This window comes from Camellia sinensis, chromosome 3, assembly GCF_055761805.1.
Source record: "Camellia sinensis isolate YWXY chromosome 3, ASM5576180v1, whole genome shotgun sequence".
Lineage (NCBI taxonomy): Eukaryota > Viridiplantae > Streptophyta > Magnoliopsida > Ericales > Theaceae > Camellia > Camellia sinensis.
Genome location: NC_138963.1, coordinates 191,793,930 through 191,811,294, shown reverse-complemented (window position 1 = coordinate 191,811,294; position 17,365 = coordinate 191,793,930). Strand labels below are relative to the sequence as shown.

General features: G+C 38.7%; 1 pseudogene; it reads right to left on the bottom strand.

Moving 5' to 3' along the window:
- Nucleotides 1–1,831: 1,831 nt before the first annotated feature.
- Nucleotides 1,832–16,303, bottom strand: LOC145821231 (serine hydroxymethyltransferase, mitochondrial-like; annotated as a pseudogene).
- Between the last annotated feature and the right edge of the window lie 1,062 nt (nt 16,304–17,365).

Genomic DNA, 17,365 nt, shown 5'->3' with positions numbered 1-17,365 from the left:
CTGAAACCCAGATTAAACATCATCTCCTTTTTTTTTTTTTGATGCCGAATTTTTTCTGAACAAATTTGTGTTGATTATGGAACGAATTTTTTCTGAACAAATTTTTGTGATGATGTTTAATCTGGGTTGCTCTGGAACATCATCAAGAACAAATTGCTTGAACACCATCATCTGGGTTGCTCTGGAACATCATAAACATCTTGAGCTTGCCAGATGTCCAAATACTTAAAAAAAAACATCTGGAACACCATCATCACATTGCTTGAACACCATCATCTGGGTTACGAAGATATGTTTGTCTGGGTTGCTCTGGAACAACATCTGGAACACCCACGTATCTTTGTTCAAGCAATTTGTATTTGGAACACCAGATGTTTGTCTGGGTTACTAAAAAAAAATTGGTTGAACACCATCATATTTTTTTTGGTTGATCTGGGTTGCTCCTTCTTCTCTTCTTCTTCAAAAAAATCAAAAAAAAAAAAAAACAAAGTTTTGATGTCGAGCCAAATTCGAGCTTCCGAATTTCGAGCTACAAATCGAAACTGTATCGCTTTATCAGTCAATCAGTTATTCCTCGCCGATTATCTCACACTTCCAATTGTGGTTGTTTTTTTTTTTTTTTTTTTTTCAATCAAAGAAAAAGGATGTTCCGTGGGACTATCACATCACCCGCGGATCTGGATTTCGAGATAATTGATTGGTGGTGAAATTTAACTCAATTCAAATGCCGGATCTATCACTAAGGTACCTAATGAAATTCAGTCACGTGTCACAGGAAAGACCAATCTAGTCAACTGGACAAACCCAACATTCCGCCTGACACACACTTCCGAATTTTTATCACAATTAATCATCACTCTCTTCTCCTCGTGTTTTAAATTTAAATATCATCAGCTCATTTATTAATGTATTTAAGCCTGTGTTTGGCAAGTGAGTTTGCAGGTTTTTTTTGATTATTTTAGTCACAAAAAATAAAATAGGCTATTTTAGTCATAACAAACAAAATATCACATCCAATCCATAATCATTACATTCTTCTCTCACAAAAAAATTCAAAAAAGTCAAAAAGCCAAAAAGTCCTTCCCGAACCAAACTTTTAAGCCCAGGCTAAAATGGCCAAAAAAGCCAAAAAGCCAACCCACTTCCCAAACGGAGGCTAAATAATATAAAACAAGATATATTACATAATTTATATATATAATAAAATTAACAAGTAGATCAGGAGTTTGATTATTGAGCTGAATTTGTTTCTTATTATCGAACTTCAAGTTGAGTTTGAGCATGATTAGTATAAAATAAACTGAAAAAATGTTGAAAAATAGCTTCCCAGAATATACTATTTGCTTGGAAAAAAATAAAAATAAATTTTGGATGCTTCTATTAATGCACATTCCACGATTATAGAATAAACAACAATCCTAGTGGTTCAGCATAGAAATCTAAAGGAGAATAATGCTAAATGGCAATGACCAAAACCAAGATAAAAGATGTTGTATTTAGATCTCAGATTTGTGGAGATAATTGTGGAAGGAAAAATATAAATATATATATATATATATTATATTTCATTTCATTCACTTGTGGAAGGAAAAAAACATAACTGATTACATAGTGCCGCTTCTAAAGATGAAAAGCAATATACTTTTATTGAGGTTATATAAGTATGAAAGAACCCAAACAAGACTCAAAAAAGTGACACAAGTGTTAATGTCCGAGTTTGGTTCTTAGTATGATTTCTAGCATCAAGATAACCAAAAAACTACAACAATCTAAAACATCTGCTCAAATAGGCCACTGGGTATGACATACCTGGCACTATAAAGATCCTCCGTCAGTTGTTATATTTCATAGTATCTTTCTCAAAACCAATTGTTGGAAATTGTTTGGCATGTCTCTTTCTCAAAACCAATTGTTGGAAATTGTTTGGCATACTCCTCAACCTCATGACAAAGCTTTGCAATGTAGGCATCTGACTTCATAGTTGACACAAACTCCTTCAACTTTGTTTCTGGTTTTAGAATTGGGCATGTGTGCAGGTAAGTATGAAACTGTTTCCGTTTACAAATTTCTGATTTTACATAAATAATCACTTCTAAAGATACCAATGAAGACAATTAATGGAATCAAGAACCTTTGGTATCAGCCTTTATCTTCAAGGCCAATTTCACAGCAGAATCAAAGAACTCAGCTACTTTAACAAAATCCTCCTCAGCAAATCCTCTAGATGTGAGACCATGAGTTAATTAACAATAAATAGTACATGGAAAATGATCGAAGGAAAAGGGCTTTACCCATAAGAATACCACCAGGCACCATGGCAGACACATCCCCAGGAACAGTGTTTTGCAATGTGCACTGATTCCAATACCTTCTCAGCTCTAGAGCCAATGTAACGCCCCAAAATAATCCCATCCCACATATCTATTACATCAACCCACTTCCAAAATAAGATATTAACCATGTACCTTTACATAATTCAAAATGTTTTACAAAAGTCATCTCACATGCGATTATACATTCATTGACAAACTAGTACATGAATCTATAGCATGTAAAATCATTAAATCAAGACAAATAAGGCCCTTAAGGGCTTACAAATTCAAAGGCAATAGCCCGGTTACACAAAATGATCTCTCGGACCCAAACACATTAGCCCTTGGCTTTACAAAAATTTCACAACAAAATAAAGAGTGATCTACTCTTCACAATAACATATCCACACCCTCAATTTGGCGGGATCACCACATCTTTACCTACACCAAAATCCCATAGGGTTGAGCATAAAGCTCAGTAGAGAATTCTCACAAAGTATATACAGTTATGCAAATTCTCAACAAGATGCAAATGCTAATGCCATGCCATGCTCTTATTAGGAAATTTTATTTCATGCTCTACTTGAAGATTTCTAATTTTCAATAAAAACTTTGCAAACTCAACACATTTCAAAACTTTCAATTTTAAATCAACAGGGGCGGTAAATACGACACTGGTAATCCCTAGGCTGGTGTCTGCAAGTAGACTCTACAAGTACTACCAAATCGTCATTTTTACTGATATTAACCGGAAGGCTCGACACCTATCTGTGCAGCTTTTTGGTATTTCACCAAGGACACTGAGGCCAACTTACCAAGTTCAACTGCACCCCTTATCCGGACTTACCACGTATTTACCCCATACCATATTTCCATAGTTCTTACCACAACATCATTTTCTTTCATGAAATAAATATCTTCAATCAAAGTTCACAATGCAAAAAAAAAAAAAAAAATAATAATAATAATAATAATTGAATGAATATGCAATGCCATGATCTTTCCATAACTCATAACACTTCTCCAATTTCAAATGTCTTAACAACAATAACAAAACAATTACCTTTCTCATTTCTTAACCTCAACATTATTTCACAAAATAACCATGTGCCTTCAGCACAACAACAATTTCCCATCATGCACAATTCTAATCAATTTAGCCTCTTCAAGGGTCATATGTGATGTTTTCAAACGTAAATCCCTCAAAGTTATAATTTTCACAATCCATAATGCACAATGATTTACCATTCCTCAACTATACGTACTCAATTGTTTAGTAACAATGCTAAAATAATTCTCATTGCTCATATATCAAAGGGTTTGCTATTTAATAAAAACACATAAATAAATTTACACTTCTTCATTCATTTTCTTGACACAAAATAATAATGAGTTTCAAAGGCATTTTCTACTTTTCCCCAAATCCCCAATTTCTAGGGTTTTCATTAAAACAAGCTTTCTTCATTTCCTAAGAAAAATTCCATCAAAAGGAAAGACACTCAAGAAGTAGAAAAATAGATTGAGATACAAGCCCACATTAAAAAATCTCTACATTTTGAACCAAAAACAAAATTTAACACAAAACTTCAAGATAGGGGTGGGCGCGGGTCGGTTGGGGCCACGAAACCTCCAATCCGCCATCCGTCCGCCAGATTGGCGGATTGAAGAAAATCAATCCGTATCCGTCCGCCAATCCGGCGGATGTGGATTGAGCGGATTGGCGGTTTGGCGGATGGATGCGAATCGGTTTGGCGGTTTAAAATTTTATAAATTTTCAACATAATTCAACTTGTGTACTTCCTCAAACAAAAAAAAGAAAAAAAAAAGTATTACAGTCAATGACTTAAAAAAGTATTACAATCACTGTATGCCTTATCCAAAGAAAAAAAGTTTGAAACTTTAGAATATCACGATCACTGCATGCCTCATCCACATATTACAATCACAGCATGATTCATCCCCATAAAGTATTACAATTTGTGATTCTTAAAATATAATAACAATTCAAACCACCAAAACCATGAACAGAGTAGTAGTAGAGATTGAATGTCTCTGTATTGTTACATCTACATGTTTTTGAAAACAAAAACCAACCAGCATATATCATATTTTCTATTTATTATTTTTAGAGTTACATTTAAAAACTAAAAAATATATATGAATAATACGTTTATTTTTTTCAATTCAAAAAATATATTTAAGTTGAAAACTTTTTTCAACAGAATATTTAAACTATTTTTCAATTGAAAACACAAACATAATATTTAAACAAATTGAAAATACAAAGTCTTATAAATTACTAGTGGTGCTCGCGATTTGGCGGTTTGGCGGTTCGGTTGCGGCCAAAAAATCTCAAATCCGCCATTCGTTCGCCAAATTGGCGAATTTGAGAAAATCAATCCGCAACCGTCCGCTCGTCATCACGCATCCGTCCAAAATGCGGCGGATCAGTTCGGTTCGGTCGGTTTTGGCGGATTGGTATATCCGCTACTCACCCCTACTTCAAGAACCCTTTTAAATCAACATCCATATAGCCAAACTTGTATATATAACTCAAGAAATCCCTACCTCAAGCTTGTTGATGAAAGGTGAGATGAAACCCTAGCCTCAAAGATGAGAGAAACCTTGGATCTCCACCACCTAAGTGAAGCCCTAACTTTGGGTCTTCAAGATTTGTGGAAGATTATAAAGATCTTGACCAAAAAATTTGCAAAATCAAAGTGTTTTGAACCTTGAGGAAGTTTTCTAGAGAGAAAGGGGAGAGAAATAGGGTTTAGAGTGAGAGAGAAGAGTGTATAATGAATGTTATATTCGGACCAAAAGGTTATAAAAAAACAGAGCTCAGACTGCCTAGTTGGCCGCACGTGCGGCGCCCATCCCCGCACATGTGGCGGCTTTCACCGCTCGTGTGGCCGACCCCACCGCTCGAGCGGCCCACCTCCATCACTCGTGCGGCCCATTTTCCCCGCTCTTGCGTTTTAGACAGAATGCAAAGTTCTGGGTTTCAACCTCCGCCGCTCGAGCGGCCCCTCCCGCCGCTCGTGCGGCCCTCCTTCGCACGTGCGGCCTTGGGCCCCGCACGTGCGGCCCTGGCCCAGTCACCCAAAAGTCCCGTTACGTCCCCGGGCACTCCGGACTCGGCCACGTACCCTGCGAACAAAAGAAAGGCAACCTAGAAATGAACAAGGATGTGAATTAAAGAGGAAACATCTGAAATCAACAATTTCCAAAGAAAACAAAGGAAAGAAATGCATGACAAAGCCGGTCATCACAATCTCCCCACCATAGGAAATTTCATCTCCGAAATTTGAATAAACTCGCTAAACAAGAGTGTTCAGGCAACTATGATTATTTCAACAACATTATCAAACCGCAACATTTATGCCCAACTAAAATTTAACACTTTTCTCATCATCATTTCATCAGAACACAATTACTCAAGTTAGAATGGAATGAAACATCTATAACAAAATATCATATCTTCATAACCTCACGTTCAAATTAATAACATATGTAACAATAAACGATCAACAATTTGACATCTTTTCCCTTCGACACAAGGGAATATTACCATTTTAAAATAAACAACTAAGCATGCTCAAATCAATCCAGATACTTGGAGCGGATTTCTACCTCTCTCTCCCAAGTCGCTTCCTCAATCCCATGGCGTCTTCACAACACCTTTACTAACGGTATAGTCTTGCCTTGTAACACTCGCTCTCGGGTATCTAAAATTTGAACCGATCGCTCATCGTAGGAGGCATCCTCATCTACCTCCAAATCAACCCAATCTAATACGTGAGAAGGGTCGAGTTCGTACTTCCTAAGCATAGACACATGAAACACGTTGTGAACCCTCGAAATTTGTGGCGGTAAAGCTAACCGGTATGCCACTTCCCCGATTCTCTCCAATATCTCGAAAGGCCCAATGAACCTCGGAGGCAACTTACCACTCTTGCCAAACCTCATTAAACCTCATCTAGGTGAGATCTTAAGGAAAACGTGATCACCCACTTCAAAGGACAAAGGTTGTCTCCTCTTATATGCGTAACTTTTCTGTCGGCTTTGGGCCGTAGCCAACCTCTTTCGAATGAGAGCAACTTTCTTGGTTGTCTCGCTAACAATCTCCGGACCCAACAACGGTGCATCCCCTACCTCGGCCCAACAAACTGGTGACCTACAAGGTCGGCCATACAAGGCCTCAAACGGTGCCATCTCGATACTAGCCTGATAACTATTGTTGTAGGCAAATTCAATCAACGTTAAGTGCCTCTCCCAAGACCTCTTGAAATCTAGGACACAAGCTCTAAGCATATCCTTCAAAATTTGAATGGTGCGTTCCGACTGCCCATCGGTTTGAGGGTGATAAGTGGTGCTAAAAGTTAATTTGGTTCCCAATGCCTCTTGAAGGCTTTGCCACAACCGGGCGGTAAAACGAGGATCCTTATCTGACACAATGGTTATGGGAACCCCGTGAAGCGAACTATTTCTCTAACATACAACTTTGCCAAGTGCTCAACCGAGTCGCTAGTATGCACAGGAATGAAGTGTGAGGACTTAGTCAATCTGTCAACAATTACCCAAATGGAATCATTGCCCCGTTGTGTTCTAAGAAGCCCAACTACGAAGTCCATGGTCACGTGCTCCCACTTCCACTCGGTTATTGGTAAATTTTGTAACAAACCCGCTGGTCTCTGGTGTTCGGCCTTCACTTGTTAACAAGTAAGCAACTTGGACACAAAGGATGCGACATCCCGCTTCATACCCCTCCACCAAAAATGACGGCTAAGGTCTCGATACATTTTAGTGCCTCCTGGATGTACCGCAAGGTGTGAATGGTGGAACTCCCGAAGCACTTCCTCCCTACAAGATTCAGGCGCAAACAGATGATCTAGGTAACACACACTCTGATCCGAGTGGATGTTCAAACCCTTCTCTTCTTTTCCATTGGAGATTCTATCACAAATTAACTCTACTTGACGGTCTCCTTGTTGTGCCTCTACAACTCTACTAATAAAGATAGGTTGAGCACTCAAGGTAAACAATGTTGCACCCCCTTCGAACTCATTCAATTGCAATTCAAACTTGCTGACTTCACCCAACATACCCCACTACCGAATGGCCACACTCGCCAAACTACTCACGGTTTTTTGGCTTAAGGCGTTGGCCACTACATTGGCCTTCCCCAAATGATAGTATAGCTCAAAATCATAGTCTTCTAAAAATTCCATCCATCTCCGTTGACGTAAATTCAAATCTTTCTGAGAGAACAAATACTTCAAGCTCTTATGATCAGAGAAAACCTCAAATTTCTCACCATACAAGTAATGCCTCCAAATTTTCAAGGCAAAAACCACTGTGGCTAACTCTAAGTCGTGGGTAAGGTAATTCTTCTCATGGGTTTTCAATTGCTGTGACCCATAGGCTACGACTTTTACCTATTGCATCAATACACAACCAAGCCCATCTCGAGATGCATCACAATAAACGATGTAACCCAAGCCTCTCTCTGGAATGATCAACACCGGTGCCGTGGTCAATCTAATTTTGAGTTCTTGGAAAGACTTTTCACAAGCCTCACTCCACACAAACTTAACCCCCTTTCTAGTCAACCTAGTCAAGGGTGCGGCTAGTCTAGAGAAGTCCCTCACAAAACGCCGATAGTACCTCGCCAATCCCAAGAAACTCCGGATCTTAAAAACATTCTTAGGTTGCTTCCAATCTTGTACAGAATCTATCTTCGAAGAATCTACAGTTATTCCTTGTCTTGACACAACATGGCCCAAAAACTTCACCTTGGTGAGCCAAAACTCGCACTTCTCAAATTTAGCATACAACTGGTGTTTTCTAAGCAAATCGAGCACTACCCTCAAGTGATTCTCGTGTTCCTCCTCAGAAGTCGAATAAATTAGGATGTCATCCACAAAGACGACCACAAAATGATCCAAGTACTCCCTAAAAATTCAGTTCATCAAATCCATAAAGGAAGTCGGCGCATTAGTCAACCCGAATGGCATTACAAGGAATTCATAGTGGTTATAACGCGTACGAAAGGCCGTTTTCTGGATGTCCTCTTCCCGGACCCTCAACTGATGGTACCCCGACCTCAAGTCTATCTTCGAGAAGCAACAAGACCCTCTAAGTTGATCGAATAAGTCATCTATTCTGGGCAAATGGTGTTTGTTCTTAACGGTAACTCGGTTTAATTTACGGTAGTCGATACACAATCGCAACGACCCATCCTTCTTCTTTGCAAAGAGGGCCGGCGCTTCCCAAGGTGACGTACTAGGGCGAATGAAGCCCTTGTCTAGAAGCTCTTGGAGTTGGATCTTCAACTCATGAAATTTTGTGGGTGCAAATCTATACGGTGCCACATAAATTGGTGCCATTCCAAGCACTAAGTTGATGGTGAACTCACTCCCGGTGGGGTGGCAAACTAGTAAGGTCCTCGGGAAACACATCCGGGTATTCACACACTACCCTTGGCAACTCAACTCGAGTTCCGCCATTCTCATTATCCATAAGAGTAGCAAGAAGACCACTAAGCTCTTTCCTACTACGAGGATCAAATACCGGCGACAAGACCTTATCGACCCGATCTCCCAGAAAATAAAAACAATCACCACCCGAGGTGCACACGGTGACCCTCCGACGAAAACAATCAATCACTACCCGATACGAAGACAACCAATCCATGCCTAGGATGACATCAAAACTCAACATGTTTAGTAGCACAAAACCAAATGGGAGTCGACGCTCGACAACCTCTATCTCACAACCATGACAACCCCGATCTAGGTCAACTATACCCCCAACTGGAGACTCTACTCTGAGTGGAGACGCTAACTAAGTCACCTCTAGCCCCAATGCAGATGGGAATGCAACAGATACGAATGAATGAGATGCACCTGTATCTATCAACAGCTGGCCAAAGAATAACACACAATAAAAATACCTCTCATTACCGAGGATCCTAGCAACTACTTTGGTGTAGTAACTGCATACACGTGCCCCTGTGGCCTCTGCTCGACCTGCTCATCCCTCGGAGCATAGGCCTACTGTATTGACTGAGCCAAAGAGGCTCCTTGATGAACTCGTGAAGCTTGAGCTGAGTGAACCTGCTAGTGGCTTTGTGTCTGCCTAGACCCTGAAGCGCCAGACGCACCTCCCAACTGAGGGCAAGCTCTTTTCATATGCCCTGACTGACCACACTGAAAGTAAGTAGGCCCCTGATCCCTACTCTGAGACTGACTTTGAAATCAGTTAGGTGGTGGTGATGGCAACATCTACTGTCCTCCTTCCTTTTGTGGACAAGCAAAGGCCTTGTGACCCAGCTGGCCACACTTGAAGCAAGAAAACCCACTCGGTGAACTCTTTCCCGAACCCGCACTAGGAAAAGGGAAAATGGATCTAGACTATTGCGGCTGAGACTGGGATGAAAAGGTGCTCTTACTCTTCTTGTTGGGCCTGAAGTCCCCCTGTGACCCTTGGCCCCTAGACCTCGAATTCCGAAGTGTCTCCTCCTCGGCCTCCACAATAATTTCCATATGTGCGGCTGCTTCCACAAGGCGATCATAATTTCGGATCATGTTCTCGACAACCTTGAACAAAATCTTCGTCCTCAACCTCTGCTCGAACTCAATGCAACGGCGTTCCTCCGTTGCTACTAATTCTGGTGCAAACCGGGACAAACTAGAAAAGGCCGCTTCGAACTTGGTCACTGACATGTTTAGTTGCTTAAGGTCCTTGAACTCCTGCCTCAACCTCTCCTTAGCAGTGGGAGGTAGGTACTTGTCTTGGAAGGCTACCATAAATGCCTCCCTTGTTGGTGCTATTTGACCCTTGGCGTACTTCCACCATTGCCCTGCATCCCCTTTGAGGTAGTAACTCGCAAGAGTCACCCTCAACTCACTATCCTCTATATGAAGCATTTTAAAAGTTTTCACTGTTTGCTCTAGCCATTCGTCTGCCATCTTCGGCTCGGGGCCACCATAGAACTTATACGGTTTGGCCCGCAGAAACTCCCTCGTGAGGAAGCTCGCCCTCGTCTCTACGGCGTTCTCCCTAGCTTGGGTTTTCTCCCTAAGGATATTCATGGACTCCCTCAATGCCCCTGCCATCTCCCGGGCTAGAGCCCCCATTGTAGCTTGGCCGGCTTACCCCGACACCTCCGCTTGCCCCACTTGTTCGGCCATGTCAGCTTGGCCTAGACCCTCTTCTTGTACCGGGACCTCGTGGACCGGTACCTCATGTACACCCCGGTGTCCCCTACCATGCCTTCTTCCTCTACCACCACGACTTTGAACCCGTCCTGACATCCTAATTGAGAAACAAGATAAACAAACTTAGCACATAATTCCAAATGTGCTCGCAACTTGCCCCACACGTTGAACTAAAGCAATTACACATATCCTACCACACAAACAATTTAATTCACTCCATATAAGCACGTAGTCACATAAACACATACGAATTATCCTTTAGTGATGAGATTCGTCCCATGAGAAACTTAGAATTCTTAGTAGAATGAGTATTGATCAAGTACCATTCTAATAAAACCTCAAGGAATCTACTAGGCGCAAATAACATCCCAAAAGTCTAATCCCATACCCACATAGTCACATAAACATGCTGTCACATAATCACAATTAAATAAAACATTTCCTAATCATGCGAAATGAACCCATTGTGGTATAGCAACCACTTTCCACGAGCCCCAAGTATTCAAACCCGGTAGCTCTGATACCAAGTTGTAACGCCCCAAAATAATCCCACATAACTATTACATCAACCCACTTCCAAAATAAGATATTAACCATGTACCTTTACAAAAGTCATCTCACATGCGATTATACATTCATTGACAAACTAGTACATGAATCTACAGCATGTAAAATCGTTAAATCAAGACGAATAAGGCCTTCAAGGGCTTACAAATTCCAAGGCAATAGCCCGGTTACACAAAATGATCTCTCGGACCCAAACACATTAGCCCTTGGCTTTACAAAAATTTCACAACAAAATAAAGAGTGATCTACTCTTCACAATAACATATCCACACCCTCAATTTGGCGGGATCACCACATCTTTACCTGCACCAAAATCTCATAGGGGTAAGCATAAAGCCCAGTAGAGAATTCTCACAAAGTATATATAGTTATGCAAATTCTCAACAAGATGCAAATGCTAATGCCATGCCATGCTCTTATTAGGAAATTTTATTTCATGCTCTACTTGAAGATTTCCAATTTTCAATAAAAACTTTGCAAACTCAACAAATTTCAAAACTTCCAATTTTAAATCAACAGGGGCGGTAAATATGACACTGGTAATCCCTAGGCTGGTGTCTGCAAGTAGACTCTACAAGTACTACCAAATCGTCATTTTTACCGGTATTAACCGGAAGGCTCGACACCTATCTGTGCGGCTTTCTGGTCTTTCACCAAAGACACTCAGGCCAACTTATCAAGTTCAACCACATCCCATATCCGGATTTACCATGTATTTACCCCATACCATATTTCCATAGTTCTTATCACAACATCATTTTCTTTAATGAAATAAATATCTTCAATCAAAGTTCATAATGCAAAAAAAAAAAAATAAAAAAAATAAAAAAAATAAAAAATAATAAGAATAATAATAATTGAATGAATATGCAATGCCATGATCTTTCCATAACTCATAACACTTCTCCAATTTCAAATGTCTTAACAACAATAACAAAACAACTACCTTTCTCATTTCTTAACCTCAACATTATCTCGCAAAATAACCATGTGCCTTCAACACAACAACAATTTCCCATCATGCACAATTCTAATCAATTTAGCCTCTTCAAGGTCACATGTGACGTTTTCAAACGTAAATCCCTTAAAGTTATAATTTTCACAATCCATAGTGCACAATGATTTACCATTCCTCAGCTATACATACTCAATTATTTAGTAACAATGCTAAAATAATTCTCATGGCTCATATATCAAAGGGTTTGCTATTTAATAAAAAAACATAAATAAATTTACACTTCTTCATTCATCCACTTGACACAAAATAATAAGGAGTTTCAAAGGCATTTTCTACTTTTCCCAAAACCCCCAATTTCTAGGGTTTTCATTAAAACAAGCTTTCTTCATTTCCTAAGAAAAATTCCATCAAAATCATCTTTCATGAGTCTAATGGAGGAAAGACTATCAAGAAGTAGCAAAATAGATTAAGATACAAGCCCACATTCAAAAATCTATACATTTTGAACCAAAAACAAAATTTAACACAAAACTTCAAGAACCCTTTTAAATCAACATCCATATAGCAAAACATGTATATATAACTCAAGAAATCCGTACCTCAAGCTTGTTGATGAAAGGTGAGATGAAACCCTAGCCTCAAAGATGAGAGAAACCTTAGATTTCCACCACCCAAGGGGAGCCCTAACTTTGGATCTTCAAGATTTAGAGGAAGATGATGAAGATCTTGACCCAAAAATTTGCAAAATCACAGTGTTTTGAAGCTTGAGGAAGTTTTCTAGAGAGAAGAGGGAGAGAAATAGGGTTTAGAGTGAGAGAAAATAGTGTATAATGAATGTTATATTCGGACCAAAAGGTTATAAAAAAATAGAGCTTGGACTGCCTAGTTGGCCGCATGTGCAGCACCCATCCCCGCACGTGTGGCGGCCTTCAGCGCTCGTGCGGCCGACCTCACCACTCGAGCAGCCCATCTCCACCGCTCGTGCGGCCTATTTTCCCCACTCGTGCGTTTTAGATAGAATGCAAAGTTCTAAGTTTCAACCTCCACCACTCGAGCGGCCCCTCCCGCCGCTCGTGAGGCCCTCATTCGCACGTGCGACCTTGGGCCCCGCACGTGCGGCCCTGGCCTAGTCACCCAAAAGTCCCGTTTTGTCCTCGGGCACTCCGGACTCGACCACGCACCCTCTGAAGAAAAGAAAGGCAACTTGGAAATGAACAAGGATTTGAATTAAAGAGGAAACATCTGAAATCAACAATTTCCAAAGAAAACAAAGGAAAGAAATGCATGAAAAAGCCGGTCATCACAACCAACAATACCTTGCAGATAATAATCCCAAAAGAAACAACTGATCACCTTCATCATGGTAAACTATTCAGAATCCACATGAACCAACATCAAATTGAATTTCTCTAAAATATAGAAGCTACAGGAGTTTGGGATGACTCTTTATTATCTAATGCAAGTATGGACATATGCGGAGGTCCTGTCACATTGGTGGCAATGAAGCAGATAATTCATGTACAAAATTCCCTTTCAGACTGCTTATACAGCGACATAAAAATATTTCGAAGGTAAAATTTTCAAGTAAACTTTGCAAATTTCCTATCATTTAGAAGAGTTTTTCTTACAAACATTCCACAAAAGGTTTCCTGTTAACATTCTTGTCCAATTTTTTTGGGGAAAAAACAGCTCTAATCATTTTTTTCTAGCTAAAATCAACCTCATCACTGTTATCTCTGATTAGTGTTGAATGTAAGAGGGAAAGTCAAAAAAATCATGAAGCAGCAGTTGCAAATCAGAGAAAGATATTATCCTCTTACCATGTTTCTTAAATTCACCAAGACCAAATGGTTATCAGTTCCGCCAGAAACAAGATCATAGCCCTTCTCTAACAAAGTATGCAAAATTATCGAACTTTTGTACCATGTAAATTACCACAACAAACTTGATCAGACAATAAAACATCTCAGCGATAAAAGTGACAGTGAAACATTACAATGAAAATAAAATGGTTTGTAAGCTTAGAAAGGTGCCCATGGTAGTACCTCAGCAAATTTTGAGCAATTACTAAGGACTTGCACTTGGTAAGCCTTATACTCTAATGAAATGGCCTATAATCAAAAAGTAAATAGAGTAAAATAACATCGTCTGGTTAGAATAAGATCCAGTAAAATGATTAATGAGGCAGGAAATAATTTCAACTTGCTTCAGTGCAACTGCCAAACCAGAAATAGTGTGATTGTGTGGACCACCTTGAAGTCCAGGAAAGACAGCTTGATTGATTTTGTCTTCATAATCATACATCACCTATAAATGGCACATAAAATTGAGAAAACCTTGCACTTGATGAATTAATTTGGAACTTAAAAAGGAAATAATAAAAGCAACCTAAGTAACTGAAAAAGTAGCACCCAAGTAACCAATAATCAAGATGCCGAGAAATTTTCCTTTTATTCACTAGTTTCAAAATTACAAACTTACTTCTTGTCCTTGTTTATTAATCTCTTTCACCCCCTTCTTGAAGAAGATCATCGCTCCATGTGGTCCACAAAGTGACTTGTGTGTTGTAGTTGTCACAATATCTGCAAATTCACAAGGAGAGGGGATAACACCAGCAACAACCAACCCACTAATGTGGGCTATGTCCACCAACAGGACAACTTTCTGCCTGTCACAAACCTGGAAAATTGATCAGGAATAAAATTTCATGATTTCTATCTATTTAAGATATCAAGCAGGAAAAACAAGAAGAGGAAAGAAAGATATATGTTGTTGACTCTTAGATTTTGACAGTGACAGTCAAAGCAAGGGGGCTACCTTTCGATTACGTGCATAATCATATAGGCGTGCATAAGCACTCACACCAGTAACAATTAATTTTGGTCTAAAGAGCGTGGCATTTTTCTCTAACTTCAGTAATACAAGTGAACTTGTTTTATGAACCAAATTTGAAATAATTTTAGGGGGAAAATTGTGCAACAACAAAAGAAAAAAAATCCAAAAAGTAAAACGAGGCTATTCAAAACTGGAGCAAAAGGTCTCAGTATTTAACCAGAACCACGGTAAAACAAAAAGTCGCAAGTCATAATATAAAACTTGTTGAGTATGAAGTTTTAGAATCCTCTCTTTCAATCTTGTTAGATTAACGTTCACGAATTACATAGCCACTGCAGAACCAGGTTTCCAGCAGATTATTGAAACATAGAACAAATTAAATTCACTTTTTCCTATAAATTCTTCAATTTTAACGACAGTGACCTACAAGAAAGTAAATCTACTTCAATCATAAGAACAACTTTCCCACAAAGAGAATAAGAAGTTACTTGGTCATAATCAACATAACCAGTGCTTTCATCAAATCTGTATGGCATCGTCGCAAAAAATATTGACACAACGGATATCTTTTTGGTGTCAGTCTGAAAAAATGCATAAAATGACAAATTAGTATATCATGATAAGATGTTATGACTTTTACATTTAATATCAAAACATAATTACTACACTTATGCCCCATGTGCAATTAAAACACTAAAAACCGCAAGAAGCATTTCAATTTCAAGGTTTTGAACTCTAAACACCTACTCCAATTATCTTTCTGAAAAGAAAATTACATTGCCATAAATAGACCAAAAAAGGACAATAATGCAGATTACAAGTTATTCATATTTATCCAGAAAATCAAAGGAAATTTTCTCCTAGACCAGAGTTAAGTTTATAAAGGGGCGTATCCAGTGTATGAAACTCCTGATTAAACGGGATTTGGGAAAGGGTTGATATACGTAGCTTTACCCTGCAAGCGAATAGATTGTTTCCGTGACTCGAATCTGTGAACACCAGAGTTAAGTTTATATGAGTACTAAATCTGATAGTAATGACATTTGAAGAGTTGTTTTATGAAAATAGAGCCATCATGGTGTACAAATTGGATCTCTTTAACAATGTCAGCGGACATTTTCACAACAAAAACTTGGAAGATGAGCATAAGCCAACAGTTATTCTCACAATTATATTGTATTTCATTCTCAACATCTCTGTTCCTGATATTTCTATTTTTTTCTAGCAAATAAATAAAAGCATAAGCCAAAACTGAGCAATAAACAAATTTCTTCACTTTAATCAGTAGAAATGGGATATTACCACCAAATCTAGGTTACAGAAGTTAAACTAAAAGAATACATCACCTGATATCCATGTGAAAGATGTCCGCCATGAGAAAGATCAAGTGCCATGATTCTCTCGTGGGGTTTTAATAGTGCAGTGTAAACTTGAAAGTTAGCAGGTGATCTAGATAATGACTACACGTTGACTGCAAGAAATAAGGCATGTGATGCTTTTAACAACAATGATTGAGACCCCAATTTTAGGATTTTCATGACCCCAAAATGATTTGGATCACATGTGAGAGAGATAGAAACAAAACAAAAAAAAAAAAAAACAAAAACAAATATATGAGTAGTGTAGATCATTTTGGAGGTCATGAGGTCCTCAAAATTGAGAGTCTCAATCATTTTTCTACCACCGTTCAGAATATAAGAAAAATGATTGGTAGCTCTAATAAATGAGCTCTAATGGAAATGGATCTCACTGTGATGTGATGTTTTGACTTTGGTTTTATTTAGTTTTTATTTTTTTTGTTTCCTACCACATCATTAGAGTCCTAAAATTAGATGTATCATTGCTCCATAATACAAACATGAATCTTTTCTGTAATTGCATTTACCTCCCCATTCTGCCATGTCGATGTACCTTAAAGTATATAAAACCAATTTTAATCATCAAACTTAATCATAAAACCCACGTCAGATGCACCAGGTACATACAAAATTGATCAATTCAATAAATGATTAATTATCATCATGGTACGACCAAATGTGTATGTGTTGTAGCTGGAAAGGAAAGTGGATTCTCATACTCATTTCCTCCATAGTATCTAGTACTAGGACACGCTTCACTGTACTTGTTGATCGTGACTGACCCAACTGCTTGCATTACTGACACCGATGTGAAATTCTCCGAAGGTATGAGTTCAAGTCCCTGCCCACAATTTATTCAATTGTATGTAGTTATAAATCAAGCTTCAAATTAATATCCCAAACAACTGAACATACTGCTATAACCAAAATGCACATCCATAAACTATAAATCAATATAGCATTACCACAATGTTAGGTAGAGCACAATATCAAAACCAAAAAAAAAAAAAAAAAAGATAAATTACAATTGCACCCCTAAAGTTTGTTTAAAATATGGATTGTCTTGTGGGTTTGAAAATTATAAATACTTCATTGTCAATTTTTTTTTTTATT